We start from the raw sequence: 21,325 nt of genomic DNA, 5'->3' as shown, positions 1-21,325 counted from the left end.
GCAACACCTACAGCAACACCTGCAGCAAGGTCCCGGGAACTCCAACAACCAAAACCTCCATCCTCTGTGCTTGGTATAACCAATGTTTCCCAATGAAATAAATTCTTCTGATAAACGAGAAACTCTCTAACTATACCTACAAAACATACAATGGAAAACTCCATTTCTATTCTACCCCAGAATTTCAGCCTGGATTTAGGTTAAATGGAAACTCAGTGGATCTAGGTTCCACTGCTAAGTTCTAAATTCCGCTACTACCTCATTGGCTGATCAAGCTTTTCTGTCTACCCCACCCATCATCACTTTAAATACTGTGATTCTAACAGCAATAATTTATTCAACGCAAAATTTTATTTCAATTGTTTGTAAAAAAAATGTTGCTGTGATATATACTATACAGAATACCAGAATACTATGCTAAATCACCATAGATATTTGCAGTTTGAACCTCATTCTATGTGGTATATTGTACAAATTTGATGACAAAGCTCATTACCACACATTGTAGTGCCACTGACCAGGATACAAGGTGATAGAAGCTCAGGTTGATCGATTCTTTTCGCACGAAATTCCAAGCATACGAAGTCAGATACAAGAAGCAGATAGCAAATTACTACAAGAGAGAAAAAAAAACTGGAATTAGGGATTAAATGACATTCCTCAGAACTGCTGTTCTGAAGAAATATGGTGCTGAAACTGCTGTTCTTCAGCACGTGCAGAAATGACTTGGACTCAGATTTCTGGATAATAATATCAACATTTGTGGATGACACCAAAAAAGGAGGTACATTAATACTGAGAAGAACTTTGACGAAATACAAGACACTAACAAACTTGCAAAATGAACATATAAAAAAAAATTTCAGTGTAGACAAATGAATAGTGCTGCATTTTGGTTGGAGGAATAAGGAGGTCACTTACTCCATGGAAAATAAATCTAAATGGAATAAAAGATCAGAGTTTAGAGTACCATTAAAAGGAGAAACAAGATTATCAAAGTCATTAAAAATGCAAACAAAGCATGGAGATTTATTTCTAAAGAACAAAATTCAAAGGAGAAAAGGGTTAAACTTCTAAGAAACTTTAAAAGAACACCAGTACATTTTGCTAAAAAGAGACACAGCAACTAAAGATGGTCAGAATTCAGATAACACCAGGTTGTAGTCCAGCAGGTTTATTTGAAATCACATGCTTTTTGAGCATTGCCCCTTCATCAGGTGACGTGAGAGAGATGCACACAAGCATAGAGTTGATAGGCAGAGAGGTCAAAAGATCATGCACGTAGTGTAAGTGGAATTCAGCAGGCTGAATAATAGGTCTCTGCAACAAAAACAGAAGTTGCTGGAAAAGCTCAACAGGTCTGGCAGCAATTGTGAGGAAAAAAATTACAGTGAACATTTCGGGTCCGGTGTCAATTCCTCCATCGCCATAAGGAAGATTTTACTGATACATAACAGTGTGGAGGGGGTCACATGTAGTGCGACATGAACCCAAGATAACGGTTGAGGCTGTCTTCATGGTACAGAGCTTGGGGCTACCCCAGAGATCACGTAGATGCTACGACTACAGATGAATGGACACTGAGCAACAATTGCCAGACAGCAATGCTCCCTCGCAATCAGAGAGCACTTCAGTGGTCAAGGGCATTCGGCCTCTGATCGTAGGACAAGCATTCTCCAAGACAGACGGTGAGATACACAACAACACAGAATCATCGAGCAGAAACTGATAGCCAAGTTCTGAATCCGTCATCAAGGCCTCAACTTTGATCTTGGGTATTTGTCGTGCTACATGAGACGGTGCCACACTGTTCTGTATCTGTAAATTCTTCCTTACTCTCCTGTTTTGGCACCATCAAGTTGATAAATTGTTATGATCTCTCTACCTTACTTAGTTTGTACAGTTTTGAATTACTTAGTACTTTGGTTAGACCCTTGGCATGCGACTCTTATACCTCTCATGTTATTCCAGTCATTTAGTTTGTCTCCAGCACCACCTTATTTTTAATTTTTTCTAATTATCTTTCTGCCTCATTTAATCAGATGACAGGTCTTCCCTTCACATGTTATTTAGCTGTCGACACCTCACTCACACCATCTGATGCTCTTGATCATGTGCAGAGACCTATTATTTGGCCTGTCGACACTTCACTCACACCATTGGTATGATCTTTTGACCTCTCGGCCCATGATCTGTCTGCCTATAACTTCTGTGCCCGTGTGCTTCCCTCTCACTTCACATGATGAATGGGCAACATTTCAAAAGCTTGTGATTTCAAATAAACCAGTTGGACGATAACCTGATGTCACCTGACTCTTGACCTTGTCCACTCCAATCCAACCCTGGCATCTACACACCATGGCAACTGGAGGTAGTACAGAAAAATATTCAAAAGAATCATGTAAATGCTGAGAGAGTCTGACTGTTGGAAAAACTGAACAGGCTGGGATATTTCTCAGTTGAAGAGAAGACTGGTAGGTAAGCTACTGGAGGTTCTGAAAGTTATGAGAGGATTCAAAAGGACAGAGGCAGAGAAGATCCTTCCACTTATGGATGAGTTCAATATTGAAGATTATGAATGCATGATAGTCATTGGATAAATCCAGTGAACAATTCCAGAGAAACCTGTTAAAACCAAATGAGGAGGCTAACCAACACTGTTCTTTATGATCCCCTTAGTTGGTCAGAATTTAAATTGTTTTGAACATGCAGGTATATCACATTTTATTTAAAATGTAGTAGTAGTCAAAATTAAGGAGCCAATAACAAAATCTTCTTGAGCAATGTGAGAGAAATTTTATCACACTAAAACCTAAGTATAATTCAAAAAAGAGACATCAAACATACACAGGCAGAGATATAAAGTTTGAAAAGTATTTAGTGCAAAAAACCAAATCAGGTTAGTTTTTAACCTGAGGCTATTGTTGTTTAACTGTTGTCATATTTCCTCAGCAGTAGCAAAATCAAGTTCCAGGTGCATGGATGTGTTTTTTCCAATTTGCATCATTACCACATAGGGTGTTTTTAAAAGGGCGAGAGAAATTAGGAAAAAGAGCAAACCAGCCAGTCTGCTGTCCCAAAACCATTTTGTTCTGTCACTCTGCCCAAAAGTGACCAGCCAAAATATGTGTCCTCTTTGCGTTCCCACGTTTTGCTTCTTTGTTTTCTTTTCAAGCTGGATCATTTGCAGCCAACTTTCATCCTAACGTGAAACTTCCAAAAAGATATAAGTCAAACAGGAATCAGAGATCTAAGTAACAAAATCAAAGTTCTGCAGATGTTGGAGGTCTGAACTAAAAACACCAAGTTTATCAGCATGCGTGGAGAGAGAAACAAAGCTAATATTCTTATTCCAAAATAACCTTCCTTCAGAACCTTGAGGACTTCTGATCCAAAAAAAAGTCATGTTGCGCATGAACTGTTAACTTTGTTTCTCTTTCCATAGATGATGCCTAAATGGCTGAGTTTCTCCAGCATTTTGTGTTGATACAAATGTAAGTAGTTGGTTACAGTCACTTTGATAACATGTTAATATCAGTTCAGATTGATTCTTGTTTATTGGCAACTTCATAAGCTAGCTCAAACTATGATCAGGTGATCACTGTTTCCAATTTAGGTCAATAATTTACTTTTTTAAAACCAATTTAGTCTACAAAATGTCACAGGAATTAAAAATTTGATAGTCTGTTTATACCACCACCAAAATGAAGAGTGGGCATATCAAATTCACCACTGTACAACATGTGTGCATGTGCGATAAATAGATGCATTTAAAAGGAATTTAATTTATTATATAAAAATAAAAGATTCGGAGGATATTTTTCAATGGAGATTAGGTAAATAATTTAGAAAATTCATGAGGCATAAGCATCAGATGGTCTATTCCTACAATTTGAATTTGATATCTTTCTAAGTAAACACTTTCTTCTGAATGTTATATGACATTTGAGACTCTCAAATTTTAAGTTTAACAATAAATTATTTACAAATTAATCTCACTTTCCCAATTCTTATCCAATGCCAACCCCTCTCCCCAAACAACATTCTTAATCTCAAAGAACAGGATGCGTTTTGTCAGCCTATTGATTCTTCTTCACTGTTGTAAAATAGGGTTAAATAATTAGTTTTTGTCCCAAAGTTATTCGCCTGGTGTGAGGGGCAACACCGGCAGCAGTCAGGGCACTGCAGCTTTTAGCTTTCTGTGTCAGCCAGCAAAGCACCTACAAACGCAAACTTACAGACATGGAGAAGATCTAAATAACTGTGCAACATAAGCCCATGTGCTGCATTTCCTTATGTTACTTTCTACACATCAAGAGGAGTGAAAGTCAATTGTAAAACTTTTTTTGTGTGTTTGACACAACATTATACAAGAAAAAAAAGCTACTTTAAGAATTTGTACCATCAGTTCTTTCAATTGTCTGTTTTTAAATTATTTCCAAGTGTATAGTTTTTTTAAATTATGCGGACAAGTCTCAAATTAAGGACTAGAAAATTTGTACTAAACAAATACACAATAATTTGCTTTATTAAACTTATTCCTGAGGCTGAAATTTAGAATGGATTAATTTTATGACATCAATGCAGACAAAAATTGGAATATGTACATTATTATATCAGGTTACAAGGCTTGTGGTAAAGCTCGTGGAAAAACAATCATTTATTCTATCCACAATTAATTTTCAGTTATAAATTTGAACAGTTTTTTTAAAAAATGCAATATCATTTAGCAAAATCTCTTTCAGAGTTATGAAGCTTCAGTTTCTTACAAATACAGCATCCTGTTGATCAAATCAAAACTGTCTACAATTTATTACTTAACTAATTTTACTGAAATATATTACTCAATAATTAGCGTAAAAGCTCTCAGGGTAACAGATGGTGTTAGACATCTCCTGCTGTTACACAAACAGAAAAAGACGGAGGACAATGACCAGAAAGATTATGCCCATTATTTTTACATTAAAATCATCAATTTAAAATGAATAAAAATCTTTTCATTTGATTGTTGACTATTGTCTTTTGTCCTTGTCTACTTACCACCAATTCATGTTATCAGTTTAAATGAAAATAAGTCTTCCAAATGACATCAGTAATTCCTACCTCCAGATTTTCAAAGAAATGCATTTCCCATTCTGTGGGTTTAGTCCTGTGTGAGCTCAGAATTTTCCTTCACTTTTTGCTCTCCTGGCTGTAGTCAGTGAGTCTGAAGGCTCTGAACATTTGCCAAAAAGCTTTTAAGACTGCAACTTTGTTCAGGGACTATACCAAAAGCAAATTGATCTATTTAATTTAAAAGAGATTATTGACTGATCATAAAATGTTTACTTTAAAAACAATATATACTGCAAGCAAATAATTGCAAGGTTTGAATGGTTTAGGATACACATATTAAATCAGAGCATGTAAAATCATTGGCATTTCTCTGCCCTTTTTAATCTTAGAAGAGTAACACTGCAGCTGGATTCCTTACAGCACCGCCTCTCCGCTACCCCAAATATACGTACTCATAGTACACTCCATCAGTGTTTATGCCAGATGGATTCTTTGCAGGGCAGGAAGTAATTTTATTTTAAGATTTATGTTTTCTAATGACAAACTCAAAAGGAAAGTAATAGCAATGCAACAGCAAAAATTAGAGCTAACAAGTTCATGATAATGTGGCTTAATTGTCAGCCTGAAGGGCACTCATATATAAAATATGTTTATTCACAAAACATTAAGTGTATTTGTGTCTGTTTTTATACACCTTGAAAGCATTACACAATGGCTGCAGGATTACAAGGATACTTTTTGTCGCATACTGTCCAAGTAATGCCTCACTTAGCTGCAACTCAAGTGATATCTTGTATGAGAGACAATGGGAACTGCAGATGCTGGAGAATCCAAGATAACAAAGTGTGAAGCTGGATGAACACAGCAGGCCAAGCAGCATCTCTGGAGCACAAAAGCTGACGTTTCGGGCCTAGACCCTTCACTTTTGTGCTCCTGAGATGCTGCTTGGCCTGCTGTGTTCATCCAGCTTCACACTTTGTTATCTTGATATCTGTGTGATCAGCTATTCCTGGCCTACGTCAATATCACAGGGTTTAAAATATCTGGTTCGTTTTTATCTTTATTAATGTCTTGAGAACTGAACTAACTGTATTTTTGAAGAGGGTTCAAATTGTAGAGAGTGCAGCAGAAAGCAACTAAATTGAGAGTTGATATTCTCCCAAGTGAGTTATGAAGGAATGTTCCAGAAGCTGGAATGTCTACACTAGTGAAAAGCAGACTGGCATACTGTAGGACTGAGCAAAAATCTGATTTGTTTACATATACTGGACCAAAACCCCTGGATTGTTAACTGAACTTGTAAAGCAAAAAAACGTCAGCTGGACTATGCTCTGGAATACACAATCACAGGAATAGCTGTCTGGAACCATGGTTCAGTTAGAAAATCTAATTCACACATCAACAATAAAAGAACAATGAGCAGACCTAGGACAACAACCTAACCCACCATCTGGTATAACAAGGTGTACAGCTGGATGAACACAGCAGGCCAGGCAGCATTAGAGGAGCAAGAAAGCTAATGTTTCAGGTCTGGACCCTTCATCAGAAATGAGGGAGGGGAAGGGGGCACTGAAATAAGTAGAGGGGCTGGCGATGATAGAAGGTGGGTAGAGGAGCAGATAGGTGGAGAGAAGGCAGGCAGGTCAAGGAGGTGGGGATGGAGCCAGTAAAGGTGCATGTAGGTGGGGAGTTGGGATGGGGGTTGGTCAGTGAGGAGGGAGGGGTGAGTAGGTGGGAGGGAAGACAGACAATCAAGGAGCATCGGCAGTTCCTGCTATCTCCACCATCTGAGAGGCTTTACAGATACCAAGGCATTCAACTGCAATTAAGAGACAGTAAAAACTACCAATGCTGGAGTCACGGGTAACATTGTGGAGCTGGAGGAATACAGCAGGCCAGGCTGCTCCGATTGCAATTAATATTCATTCACGGAAAACACCACACATTCCATGTAATCAAAATATATGAAATAACAAGGTGTGGAGCTGGATGAACACAGCAGGCCAAGCAGCATCAGAGGAGCAGGAAAGCTGATGTTTCAGGTATCAATGCTTCCTCAGAAATGGGGGAGGGGAAGGTGGTTCTGAAATAAATAGGGAGAGAGGGGGATGCGGATAAAAGATGGATAGAGGAGAAGATAGGTGGAGAGGAGACAGGCAAGTCAAAGAGGTCGGGATGGAGCCAGTAAAGGTGAGGGTAGGTGGGGAGTTAGGGAGGAGTTAGGTCAGTCCAGGGAGGACGGACAGGTCAAGGGGGTAGGATGAGGATAGTACGTAGGAGATGGGGGTGGGGCATTAGGTGGGAGGAGGGGATAGGTGGGAGGAAGGACATGTTAGGGAGGCGGGGATGACCTGGGCTGGTTTTGGGATGCGGTAGCGGGGGGGGGGCGAGACTTTGAAGCTTGTGAAATCCACATTGATACCATTGGGCTGCAGGGTTCCCAAGCAGAATACGAGTTGCTGTTCCTACAACCTTCGGGTAGCATCGTTGTGGCACTGCAGGAGGCCCAGGATGGACATGTCGTCCAAGGAATACGATGGGGAGTTGAAATGGTTCATGACTGGGAGGTGCAGTTGTTTAGGGTGAACCTACGCTCAGTATCAATGTGGGTTTCACAAGCTTCAAAGTCTCCCCTCCCACCGCATCCCAAAACCAGCCCAGCTCGTCCCCGCTTCCCTAACCTGTCCTTCCTCCCACCTATCCCCTCCCCCCACATCTAGCCCCACCTCCCATCTCCTGCTTAATAACCTCATCCTGCCTCCTTGACTTGTCCGTCCTCCCTGGACTGACCTATCCCCTCTCTACCTCTCCACCTACACTCACCTTTACTGGCTCCATCCTTGCCTCTTTAACCTGTCTGTCTCCTCTCCACCCATCTTCTCCTCTATCCATCTACCATCTGCTTCCCCTATCTCCCTATTTATTTCAGAATCCCCTTTCCCGACCCCATTTCTGAAGAAGGGTCCCGACCCAAAACGTCAAACTTTCCTGCTCTCCTGATGCTGCTTGGCCTGCTGTGTTCAGCTCTATACCTTGTTATCTCAGATTCTCCAGCATCAGCAGTTCCTACTATCTCCTAATCAAAATAAATTTACACATACTCTAAACAATCAGATAGCCTATTCACCTCCGATTGAAAGACATTTACATCTACTCTAAGTATCAGGAAGCCAATTCACCTTCACCAGGGGACAACAGAAACACAATGGATAACACCGATTTGGGAGGTGATAACAGAGCACACAGTCTGTATAACCACTGGCCCTGATATGGGGTGGGGGGGGGGATGTTGGTGGAGAGACAGAGAGAGAGAGAGGGCCATCCCAACAGCTATCACCAGAAGCTACTCTGCCTGAGAACTATCTGCACAGCTATCTCCACAAAACCTCCCGACACAGGCCTGTTCTATACTAGAGGAACCAAGAGCAACTGACCATGGCCAGCAGACTTGACGACTTCCAAAACCCACCGACATGACTGACAAGGCCCCAGGCACATCCTGAGGTGAAAACCAGCTTACAAAACCGCCACAAAGTTAGAGAAACCACGTTCTCAAACCAGACTCAAGGCCTACACCTTCCAAAGTCTTCAGTGAAGCCCTGGCTATAGCAAGCAGGAACAGCCAGCTGTAATCCAAAACGCATTTATCCCTAGTAGTCAGCTTATTTCCCTTGAGACCCAAAATATCCAACCAAGCTAGCAGGGAGGGGAAGGTGGTTTGGTGACAGTGTAAGGCACCCCAGGGTATGGAAGTCTGATTAAAGTGCCTGAGGCTAAAACAATTGTTTAGTTTATAATAGTAATTGGCCTGGGTTAATAATTAATAACTAATAACTAATAGTTCAGTTTCACTGTTCTGCACTTGTTTATCTTGTAATTTATTCACCTTTATTATTTCCATGTTTATTAGTTCTGCATTTTTATTTATTGTGAGATATGCACCTTTGTATTTAATAAACAGAGAGATTCTTTGCCATGAAATGCCTGCCTCCTGATTTATTACTCCCACCTTCACTAACCTAAATCGTGTCAGAACCAGGTATCTGGTGGGTGAGAGAGATAATGAGAACTGCAGATGCTGGAGAATCCAAGATAACGAAGTGTGGAGCTGGATGAACACAGCAGGCCAAGCAGCATCCCAGGAGCACAAAAGCTGACGTTTCGGGCCTAGACCCTTCCAAGCCCAAAACGTCAGCTTTTGTGCACCTGAGATGCTGCTTGGCCTGCTGTGTTCATCCAGCTCCACACTTTGTTATCTGGTGGGTGATCCAGGTTGCCTGAGAGTTCTGGCAGGGTTACCGATTGCACACACCAAAACTCCCTACAATATCCTAGTGGAAATGCTTGAGTACTCCAGGCCTATGTTACTGACCGGAACTTCCTTCAGTTGCATGTGATTAGCATATGCCTACTTTTTCTTACATCACAATTTATGCAATAACTTAGATATTTAAATGGGGAGTTAGGCCCCCACTTGCCACCGCACCTAGGCAGTGACCGGAATTTAAACTGAACATATACCAAATCCTTCCCAGCACCAGAGCTCAGGAATCCTGCCACTGGGAGGATTCCTCGTCAATCCCAACTCACTAAACTTGGAAAAGGCTGAAAGAGCTTTGCAATCCCTGACATAAGGCTGAACACATCACATCCAAATCCAGACAAAGTTTTCATCTCTCTGTGGCACACCTATCTAACTTTGGTGGCATTGCACAGGAAGCAGTATGGATTTTGGCCTCAAATAATACACTAGTAAAATAAGCAGATGAATTTTCTCTGGTTATAACTTCACTGGTTTGTTTTTCTGGCAATGTTGATTGGCTGTATGTACTAGTAGTGGGCTATTTATCATGAGTGACTAGCATTACATAAAAGCACCTTTCATCTGCTAAAGGAGACATGCTTTGTGACAGAAGGGCATCATGGATGTATTTTCAATAGTATGACTACACTGCAAATGGCTTGACAAATGGCTGAACATGTGAAAGAGCAAGATCCATAGTTTTCAGAAAATAAACCAGCGACCCTGGTATAAGATATGGAGATCGACACAATCCTCTCAAGATGTGTTGCAGTTAGAAGTAGTAACAGTGAGGCCCACACCAGGATTGTTGCTTCAAGAACTTGGCCGCAGTGCAGGAAGACCTTTAATGATCGGAGTTGTTAAGGTAAGTGGGGACATTGTCAAATGATAAGTCCTACTATCTGCATCATTGACCACATCCATTGTTCAACTGATGACAACCCTGTATTCCTCCAACAACAATCTCTACCAATTAGTACTTAAGCCTTCAACTCACCTTCTGAAATATTAACCAGTGAAATTACAGCCAGAGAAAATTTACTTCTGTTTAACTCACAAGTGTCCATTGAAAGTTACTTACTTGTCCTTGACTTCACAATCAGCCTAGGATGAGTTTGAAGATATTGGCCCGCAAAATTGGGTCTCTGTTATTTTTGGATAGTGACCAATTCCATTTTCACAAAATAAGACTTCTGTCATCAGTTCTCTGTCAACTTCACTTGACTGATTGCCTTGATTCTTTACAGAACATATAAATTTTTGTTCCTAATTCTGAGCCAGTAGACATTAAGTAGTAAAAACAGACATTGCTGGACAAACTCAGTAGCCCTGGCAGCACTTGTGGAGAGATCATGGCACATATTATAAGTGCAGAGGGGTTATGTTGGTACTGTGCAAAACTTTGGTTAGGCCACAGCTGGAGTATTGTGTGCAGTTCTTATCTCTATACAATAGAAAGTATAGGGTGCATCAGAGATTGACCAGGAAGTTGCCTGGAATGATGTATTTTAGCTATTAAGAGAGACTGGGTAGGCTTGTGTGTTTTTTCTTTATTTATATTGAATTGTTTACTTTAGAGCGGAGAAGGTTGAGGGAGGTTCTGACTGAGGTGTACAAGATGGGCATGGACATGGTGGATTCAAAGTAGCTGTTCCACTCAACTGAAGGGTCAATACCAAGGGGCCAAATTTTAAGGTGAAGGACAGGAGGTTTAGAAGGGATTTGTGTAAAATGCTTTAACCCGGAGGGTGGTGAGTGTCAGGAATGCATTGGCAGGGAGGTAGCAGAGGTGAGAAACCTCACAACATGTAAAAAGTACATGGATAAGCAGTTGGAATGGAATAACATTCAATGCTATGGCCCAAGTAGTGGAAAGTGGGATTAGCGTGGATTTATTAGCCAAGACTCGATGGGTCTAATGGCCTCTTCTATGCTGCATGGCTCTATGAGAAACAGTAACATTTTGAGTCCCATGACTTTTCTCTCAAAAGGAATGGGGCTGAAAAGCAAAGTTGTGTTTGTTGTTCACAAAGGTGGAGGAGAAGTGAATGGAACAGGTGGTGATAGTGTCCGGAGCAAAAGACAAAGGGAATGCAATTGATAGTGACCAAGTGCGGTAAGAAATCATACAGAGTTGACCAATACATAATGCAGGAACCAAACCTTGTTCCAGTGAAAATGGGACCTGCTTGAAATCAACAATGAGTGACTCTTCCTCATACTGTCAAAGGTAGGATTTCCAGAAAACAAACAGGAATTCTTGATTCAGGTCCTGATAGCATTTTGGCTATGGTATAGAGTCTGCGAGATTCTGGGCCCAACTATTGGAGATGAAGAACAGAATTTTAGAGCTGGTATATTAAACTAAATGAGTGAAGAATAAAAACAAGTGGGGGGTGCTTGTGGTGCTGTAGTCTCTGTCCCTACCTCCATTGTTCAAGTCCATGGTTCAAGTCTCAGCTGCCCCAGATGTATGTTATAACATGTCAGAACAGCTTGTGTAAAAACATCTAAAAGCAAATAGATTGGGAGAGGATATTCAAAAACACTTCTGTAGAAGATAATTGGAACATTTGTGAAGGTGGAACACTGAAATTGCAAGATCAACACGCTCCAAAAATCAATATGCATCGCATAAATCACTATGACCTTGAATGGAATTATAAACAGATAAGAAGTGCAATTAAAAGGTACTTGCAAATCCCGCAAAGAGAAGAGAAATGAATCTTACTAGGATGAAGGTAAGGCATTGTATTATTGTCAAAGAAAGTTGATCAAAGGCATGTGGGGGGAAAGAAGTGTGCAGCAGCAGAGACTCGGTGTAACAGGAACTGACTGAGTACTGAACAACAAAAGCTTTTTTAAAATTCTTTCGGAGGGTGTGAGATCTGCTTGCAATGTCAGCATTTATTGCCCACCCTTAATTACCTTTGAGGTGGTGGTCAGTCATTTTCTTGAATGGCTACATTTGATCCGGTGCAGTACACCCACAGTGCATTAGGGAGGGATATCCAGGATAGTGAAGGAATGGCAATATGGTTCCATGTCAGATGCTGGAGAATCCAAGATAACAAAGTGTGGAGCTGGATGAACACAGAAGGCCAAGCAGCATCTCAGGAGCACAAAAGCTAACGTTTCAGGCCTAGACCCTTCATCAGAGGCTGATGTTTCGGGCCAAGACCCTTCATCCTCTAATGAAGGGTCTAGGCCCGAAACATCAGCTTTTGTGCTCCTGAGATGCTTCTTGGCCTGCTGTGTTCATCCAGCTTCACATTTTGTTAGAGATAATGGGAACTGCAGATGCTGGAGAATTCCAAGATAATAAAATGTGAGGCTGGATGAACACAGCAGGCCAAGCAGCATCTCTGATGAAGGGTCCAGGCCCGAAACGTCAGCTTTTGTGCTCCTGAGATGCTGCTTGGCCTGCTGTGTTCATCCAGCCTCACATTTTATTATCTTCACATTTTGTTATCTTGGTTCCACGTCAGGATGGTTTGCGATTTGAAAGGGAATTTGCTGTTGGTGATACTCACCTGTGTGTGCTGCATTAGGGCTATTGGGTGGTGAAGTTTTTTTTTCACTTTTCATTAGGCATAGACCAAGTTGTATCACTCATTCCCAATTGCCCTGGAGAAGGTGATGATGAGCTGCCATCTCACATTGCTGCAGTTCTTGGGATGTAGACACACTGCAGTGCTGATAGGAAGGAAGTTCCAGGATTTTATCAAGACAACAATAAAGGTGATGTTGTTTCAAGTCAGAAACAAACATAAAAATGCTATTAAAAAGCTGGAGAAACTGAGCAAGTCTGGCAGCAAAAACAGAAAAGCAGAATTAATGTTTCAAGTCCGGTGACCCTTTGTTCTAATGATAGAGCTGGTTACATTTTCTCATTCTGTCTCAGGTTCAGTCTTAATATCGATCAGCCATGTTTCTTAAATTAACAACAAATAACTGGATTATCATCAAAAAATGTAAAGGTATTGATAAAGAGTTTTCATTTTGCAAATATACATAACTATCCTCCTAAAAAGGTAGCACACACATACAAGTCTGAAAAGGAACAACAAAATGAAAAGTTTGCCAGGTGTTATCTTTAGAGTCCTTCGCCTATGTAAGAGTTAATCTCATGTAAAATGGATAAATGACAGATTATCCCAAAGGTGTTCTGATTCTAAAGTTATTCCACATGGACACACTGGTGTGTCTTCCTGGGACAGTGTATCTGAATAAATCCCTTGTGTTCCAGACAGTGGGACAGATTCTATTAAACCCTCCCAGGAGTCCTCCACAAATAGTAAAATTGAACTCATGCAATTTGCTGAAGAGAAAGGGAACAATGGACAGTTGCACATCATGCAGGTAAAATCTTCCCTGACTGAGTTCAAAAATACAAGTTTTATCTTACCCACACATTATATCATGTGATCTATCTGGGAAATTTCTCCAGACTCTATGTCTCCATCTGAGCTCCCTATTCCTTGCAATTGCAACATTGTACTGTTGTACTCACTGCCTTTTCCTGAGTAACATGGCTTTTGTTTAAGAGTTCAAGATATATTTAGGAGTCCACAAAGCCTTTTAAGAAATAATATTTGCATCACCCCGCTTCATAACAACAAGCCATGATAAAAATTTCCTGCCTTAAAAATATTTCAAATCAAATCACTGATCTTGTTATAAATAAAATGGAATTCATCAACAGACCAATCAGTCTCAAAACAAATCAACTTCTCAGGAATAGGAAGTATTAATCCCAAGGTGGCTGGAAGAAATCAGAAGAGACTACAACAACAATTAGCATTTGCATGCACGTTTGATGGGGTAAGAATATGCCTCCTTACAGAAACATTATTAGGCAAAATTCAAGACCAAGGAATATAAGGAGATGTTAGAACAGATAACCAAAACCTTTGTGAATGAGGTAACTTTAAGGAGCACCCCAAAACTAAGGGTGAGAGGTGGGGAATTAGAGCAGCTTGGGGGATTGAATTCTAAATGTTATGATCTAGACAGCTAATGGTTTGGCTGTGTATGGCAGAGCACACAAATTGGGCCTCTGTAGGAAGTCAGAATTGGAGGAGAATAGATTCAGGAAATTCAGCTATAGCAGCAAAGATAGGGAGAGGCAAGGAAATGGACAGGTATGAACTCAAGAATGTAGAGGATATGCAGTATGAAGCATAGCTCATGTTAACCTAGGACTCTGAGCCTCTGAATAATTTGGCTCAGTCTTGGATTGCTGCCACGAATTTTAGCGTCATGGGCGAGAGCACAGAATTTCTGATGCAAATCTGAGTCTTCTGTTTTCTTAATACTCAATTGAAGGAAAACACTGTACGTTGGACAAGCAACATGATAAATAAAAAAAAACTGGATATGTCGGTAGAGGTGTTAATGAAGTCAATCTGGGTGTTGTCAGCAAACAGATAGAACCTGAGCTTTTGATTTCAGGTAATGTCAAAAATAAGCAGCAAATGGATAAGAAAGTGTTGAGGATAAGTACTTGGGAGGTTGTAGTGAGATCCAGATTAGTGAAAAACTGACAATCATTATGTTGGTGTTTTCATGCACAGGTTAAGGTGGAGCCTACTTTCATGAAGTGCAAATAAACTGTGATCACAAACATAATGTCTTCACCAGCCAGATAATGGCCAGTGGGCACTAGGTGGGATGACTGTAGCCCATAAAGTTAATTCGATCAACTATGGCTATGAGGAAAGGTGAAAGGCTGGGTATTTCACAACAAATAGGTTTTGGTGAGTCAGGGGAGGTACTCATGCCATCTATCAGGCACCAGTTAGGAATGTGAATATTCCTCAATTGACTAGATGAATGCAGCTCCAAGAATAATTAGGAAAGTCAACACCATCCAGGAAAAGCAGGCAGATGTTTGGCACCTTAAATATTCAACCTTATCACCACTAGCATTGCTCAGGCAGCAGAATGCAATTTTATTGTCGATAAGATGCATTGCAACATCTCAACATCACTCCTTTAATAGCATGGTTGAAACCTGCAAGCTCTACCACCTTCCCAATTCCGTCCATTAGCCAAGGCATCTCAACTTTGAAAAATATTGCCATTCCTCCAACATGACTGGCATCAAATTCTGGAATTTGTTCCCAATTAACACTGTACATGTACCTGCATCGCACAAGCTGTTCGATATAGTGGCTCACCACCAATTTCCCAAGGATGATTAAAGATGGACAATAAATTCAGGTGTGTCAGCAATACCAAATTCTCATGAACTAATGCGCAGGCCCTGCACTTTGTGAAGGCTGACAGCTATGTAAAAGACATTCAGAGATAGTAGGAGCTACAGATGCCGGACAATCTGAAATAACAAGGTGTTGAGCTGGATGAACACAGCAGGGCAAGTAGCAGACCCGAAACATCAGCTTTCCTGCTCCTCTGATGCTGCTTGGCCTGCTGTGTTCATCCAGCTCTACACCTTGGTATCATAGAACACAGAACATAGAACATAGGACAGTACAGCACAGAACAGGCCCTTCAGCCCACGATGTTGTGTCGACCATTGCTCCTCATGTATGCACCCTCAAATTTCTGTGACCATATGCATGTCCAGCAGTCTCTTAAATGACCCCAATGACCTTGCTTCCACAACTGCTGCTGGCAATGCATTCCATGCTCTCACAACTCTCTGTGTAAAGAACACGCCTCTGACATCCCCTCTATACTTTCCTCCAACCAGCTTAAAACTATGACCCGTCATGTTAGCCATTTCTGCCCTGGGAAATAGTCTCTGGCTAGCAACTATGCCTCTCATTATCTTGTATACCTCAATTAGGTCCCCTCTCCTCCTCCTTTTCTCCAATGAAAAAAGTCCAAGCTCAGTCAACCTCACTTCATCAGATAAGCCCTCCAGTCCAGGCAGCATCATGGTAAACCTCCTCTGAACCCTCTCCAAAGCATCCACATCTTTCCTATAATAGGGCGACCAGAACTGGAGGCAGTATTCCAAGTGCGGTCTAACCAAAGTTTTATAGAGCTGCAACAAGATCTCACGACTCTTAAACTCAGTCCCCCTGCTAATGAAAGCCAAAATACCATATGCTTTCTTAACAACCCTGTCCACTTCGGTGGACATTTTAAGGGATCTATGTATCTGCACACCAAGATCCCTCTGTTCCTCCACACTGCCAAGAATCCTATCTTTAATCCTGTACTCAGCTTTCAAATTCGACCTTCCAAAATGCGTCACCTCGCATTTATCCAGGTTGAACTCCATCTGCCACCTCTCAGCCCATCTCTGCATCCTGTCAATGTCCCGCTGCAGCCTGCAATAGCCCTCTATACTGTCAATGACACCTCCAACCTTCGTGTCGTCTGCAAACTTGCTGACCCATCCTTCAATCCCCTCATCCAAGTCATTAATAAAAATTACAAACAGTAGAGGCCCAAGGACAGAGCCCTGTGGAACACCACTCACCACTGACTTCCAGGCAGAATATTTTCCTTCTACTACCACTCGCTGTCTTCTGTTGGCCAGCCAATTCTGTATCCAGACAGCTAAGTTCCCCTGTATCCCATTCCTCCTGACCTTCTGAATGAGCCTACCATGGGGAACCCTATCAAATGCCTTGCTGAAGTCCATATACACATACATCCACAGCTCGACCCTCATCAACTTTTCTAGTCACATCCTCAAAGAACTCAATAAGGTTTGTGAGGCATGACCTGCCGCTCACAAAGCTGTGTTGACTGCATTTAATCAAGCCATGCTCTTCCAGATGGTCATAAATCCTATCCTTCAGAATCCTTTCTAACACCTTGCAGACGACAGACGTGAGACTTACTGGTCTGTAATTGCTGGGGATTTCCCTATTTCCTTTCTTGAAGAGAGGAATTACATTTGCCTCTCTCCAGTCCTCAGGTACGACTCTAGTGGACAGCAAGGATGCAAAGATCTTCGCAAGTGGCGAAGCAATTGCATTTCTCATTTCCCAAAGCAGCAGAGGACAAATCTGGTCCGGGCTTGGCAACTTGTCAATCTTAATGTTTGACAAAATTTTCAGCACATCAGCTTCCTCTATCTCTATCCATTCCAGCATGCACACCTGCTCTTCAAAGGTTTCATTCACTACAAAGTTGGTTTCTTTCGTAAAGACAGAAGCAAAAAACTCATTTAGGGCTTCCCCTACCTCCTCAGACTCCACACACAAGTTCCCTATGCTATCCCTGATCGGCCCTACTCTTTCTTTGACCATTCTCTTATTCCTCAAATAAGTGTAAAATGCCTTTGTGTTCTCCCTAATCCGTTCTGCCAAGCCTTTCTCGTGCCCTCTCCTGGCTCTCCTCAGACCATTTTTGAGCTCCTTCCTCGCCTGCCTGTAATCCTCTAGAGCTGAGCTTGACCCTAGCTTCCTCCACCTTATGTAAGCTACCTTCTTCCTTTTGATGAGAAGCTCCACCGCTCTCGTCATCCAAGGTTCCTTTATCTTACCCCTTCTTGCCTGTCTCAGAGGGACATATTTATTCATCACTCGCAACAACTGCTCCTTAAACAGTCTCCACATGTCTATAGTGCCTTTACCATAGAACAATTTCTCCCAGTCCATGCTTCCTAACTCATGTCTAATCGCATCATAGTTTCCTCTTCCCCAATTAAATATCCTCCCATTTTGCCTAATCCTCTCCTTCTCCATAGCTATGTAGAATGTGAGGCAGTTATGGTCACTATCACCAAAATGCTCTCCCACCACAAGATCTGATACCTGCCCCGGCTCATTTCCGAGCACCAAGTCTAGAACGGCCTCTCCCCTCATCGGCCTGTCAACGTACTGAGTTAGGAAACCCTCCTGAACACACCTTACAAAAACAGCTCCATTCAAATCTTCTGCTCGAAGGAGGTTCCAATCAAAATTGGGAAAGTTAAAGTCACCCAATACAACAACCCTACTACGTCCACACTTTTCCAAAATCTGCCGACCTATGCTTTCTTCAATCTCCCTACTGCTATTGGGGGGCCTGTAGTAAACCCCTAACGAGGTGACTACTCCCTTGCTGTTCCTAATTTCCACCCATACTGACTCAGTAGGCAGATCTTCCTCGACAATGGAAGCTTCTGTAGCTGTGATACCCTCTCTGATTAGTAGTGCTACACCCCCTCCTCTTTTTCCCCTCTCCCTATTCTTTTTAAATGCTCTAAACCCTGGAACATCTAGCAACCATTCCTGCCCCTGAGAAACCCATGTTGATGTATCGATGTAAAAGAGAATTTTTTCAGATGATTCAAGCCGTAAGTTCAGTAATTTTGTTGTCAGCTTGTTGGCTCGTTGCTAGTTGGTTATTATCACGGTATAATGCTTGTTGCTCCAATAGCTGCTGATGCATGAGAAGAAATATGGACAATGAGGAAGCTGTCTGTCTCATGCTGCTACTGGGCAATAAATGCACATATGGTTATCTCCATGAGCTGGATGCTACTATCAAGCCAAAAGGACATTTTGTCTGCCATTCAAATGAGTAAAAAGATGGATGAGTTGTAGTTTTTTGTGATGCTAGGAATGGAGGCCACATGTTTGAATGACTTGCAGACTGTTTTACACAACATGTCCTGTTGACCATTCAAAGCTGGCAGTATGCCATTCATGCTCCGCCAGCTTATGCTTGAAATCCTCAGAAAAGTATAGCCACCATTAAATGTGATTCTGCAATTGAAAACTGTTTATTAAATATTCTGGACTGTGCTAAGAGTTACATTGGAAACCAATTTAAGATCATCAGCCAGGCCCACAGGGTGATACATTTGCAAATGCTAGAACATGCATCTATAAATAGTCAGGACCCTGTTTTAAAAAGACAAAATGAATTTGTACATACAATACATTTTTTTTGAAGGAAGCGTCATGGAAAGAGTCAAAATCTGCTGCATCCCCATGACAAGTCCTCACCAATCACAATTTGCATGCCTGGTCTGTGTATTAGACTGACAGTTAATTGCTCTTGCCTCATTTGTAGTCCAGAGATGACTCAACCAATCAGCACCTACTTCTCATTCTTAATAAAATGCTCTTTTGTTTCAAGACCATTTCTTGTATGCTTGTTCTGGTGATTGCAAGACAGAAAGCTTCATCTTCTAATCTCATTTTAGCAATGTTTAAGTTCTGTTGTACCAAATTTGAATTGAGTTTTCTAACATGAAGCTGTCATTACTGAAATGCAACGCAACCTGACTAACTTATTTGCATTGATCTTATGGACGAGGTCTTCTGGTACACTGCTTAGCATCCCTCTAAATGACCTAGGAGCCTTAGGGTTCAAGTCCCACTTGTTGACCATGTTCATAACGTGGCCAATCAGGTTAGTAATGAAACTGTAAAATAGGTCTATAACAGGTAGCAAGTTCATGAGATTCTCCTGGTCAGCCATGCTTGCTTGGATTGTTGCCCCTCCCCCCCCCCCCCAAACTTTAGCAAACGATGACAGGCTGGTGACTATTCCAGAGGAACTAAATATGGAAATATATTTAAGTTCACACTGCATTACAAGCATGGGGAAAGAAGAATGGTTCTTTAACAATTTAACGAAATCCTTTGCACTAAGACAGGAGCGTCATTTTAGCGATAAGTAAGGTAGACAAATGCAGATGATTATATTTCCATAACACACATACAGTGCCTCAAGGGTATTTCCTTATCATGGTGCAATCATTTGCTCACTTCTGTTTCGTTTAATTGTAAACATTAGGGAATTATTATGTTCACAGTGAGCAAAGAGGCAGAGAAATATATCCATTTCAAGTTGGGGATGGCATCCATTAAAAAAAATCAATTTTATAATCAATATTTTAAAAAATGCAGTATATATTCTGATCTGAATAGCAGTTATGAAAGTGCAGTGTTACAGAAATTTGTTCGCGCTTAGATGCTTCAAGGCTTAAGCTGATTTTTTAATGGAGTCCTAGCTGCTGGCAATTTGTGCTCAGTGGTCCATTAAGGATGGCTTCATGTATAATAATAAAATGCCCGAGGCAAAGTGATCCAAAAGGATGTCTATTATTCATCAGTACAAATATATCATGTGAGCAAATGTAAATTTGGCTATGATTAACAATGGTACTACTTCCATCTTAAGTAAGGAAAATTCATGATAGGGATTCCTATTTTACCGCATCAAGACTGCCACTCCAATTTAGTAGGATTTATAGTGGTTCTGAGGAACACGTACTGTTGACTGAAACTGGAAAGCTTTATTTGCTTTTTGTCCATTGGTTTCTGATTTCCTCCTTTTGAACACAAGTTAAATTGTTTCTACAATATTTGAATGATGCACCTTCACTGCATTGAAATAACCTTCATTTTAATTCAACTGTAATTTCATGCCACAGAAGGGTCAGTTTAAGAAGATAACTCTACTTTAAACCATTCTTGTGAGAATAATATTAATTATTAACTCTAAACACCACAAGATAGCCTAAATACTTTAGTTATTTTATGAATAATTCACATGTCATCTGTGGCTCAATGCTGCTACTATCCAGAGAACTGATCACACAGTATATGCTGACACTTCAATGTTACACAGGCAGTTTACTTTTAAAAAAGACAGTGCTGTTTTGCAGGTAGGGATGGCAGCCATTTTGTGGGTTTGTTGACATCTGGAATTGACCTACAAACTGCAATGCCCAGTGTTTTGAGGAGACTGATGGAAAAGGGGAACCTGAAATTTTCACACTACTTAGGTGTGGCTTAAAAAATTTGAAAGACTAACCTTGCAAATTGGGGTACCAAATGTGGAATTCTCTGCCACAGAAATCCAATGAGGCTAAACATTGAATGTTTTCCAAAAAGAGTCAGATGTCATTTTTAGGGCTAAAGGCGATCAAGGGGTATGGGGATAAAATGAAAAAAGTGTTGGGTGATCAGCCATGGTCATACTGAATGGTGGACAGGGTGGAAGGACTAAATAGACTACTCCAGCTCCTAATTTTCTTTCTGT

The 21,325-nt window shown here is 41.0% G+C and overlaps 1 long non-coding RNA gene across 4 annotated transcripts in view; it reads right to left on the bottom strand.

The window, feature by feature from the left end:
- LOC125457476 (uncharacterized) overlaps window positions 1–21,325 on the bottom strand; it is a 146,528-nt gene that overhangs the window by 42,763 nt on the left and 82,440 nt on the right. For 2 of the 4 annotated variants that reach the window (XR_009446660.1, XR_007248637.1), the window contains exons 1-2: window positions 5,104–5,254; window positions 519–613 (exon numbers count right to left, since the gene is read on the bottom strand). This is a non-coding gene — a long non-coding RNA (uncharacterized LOC125457476). Of the gene's footprint in view, window positions 1–496; window positions 614–5,103; window positions 5,255–21,325 lie in introns of those variants that run through there. The other 2 variants (XR_009446662.1, XR_009446661.1) reach the window with 2 other exon arrangements.

The sequence above is a fragment of the Stegostoma tigrinum genome, chromosome 14 (genome assembly GCF_030684315.1).
Source record: "Stegostoma tigrinum isolate sSteTig4 chromosome 14, sSteTig4.hap1, whole genome shotgun sequence".
NCBI lineage: Eukaryota > Metazoa > Chordata > Chondrichthyes > Orectolobiformes > Stegostomatidae > Stegostoma > Stegostoma tigrinum.
The sequence above is the reverse complement of the archived record's forward strand: the minus strand, read 5'-3'. Positions and strand labels throughout refer to the sequence as shown.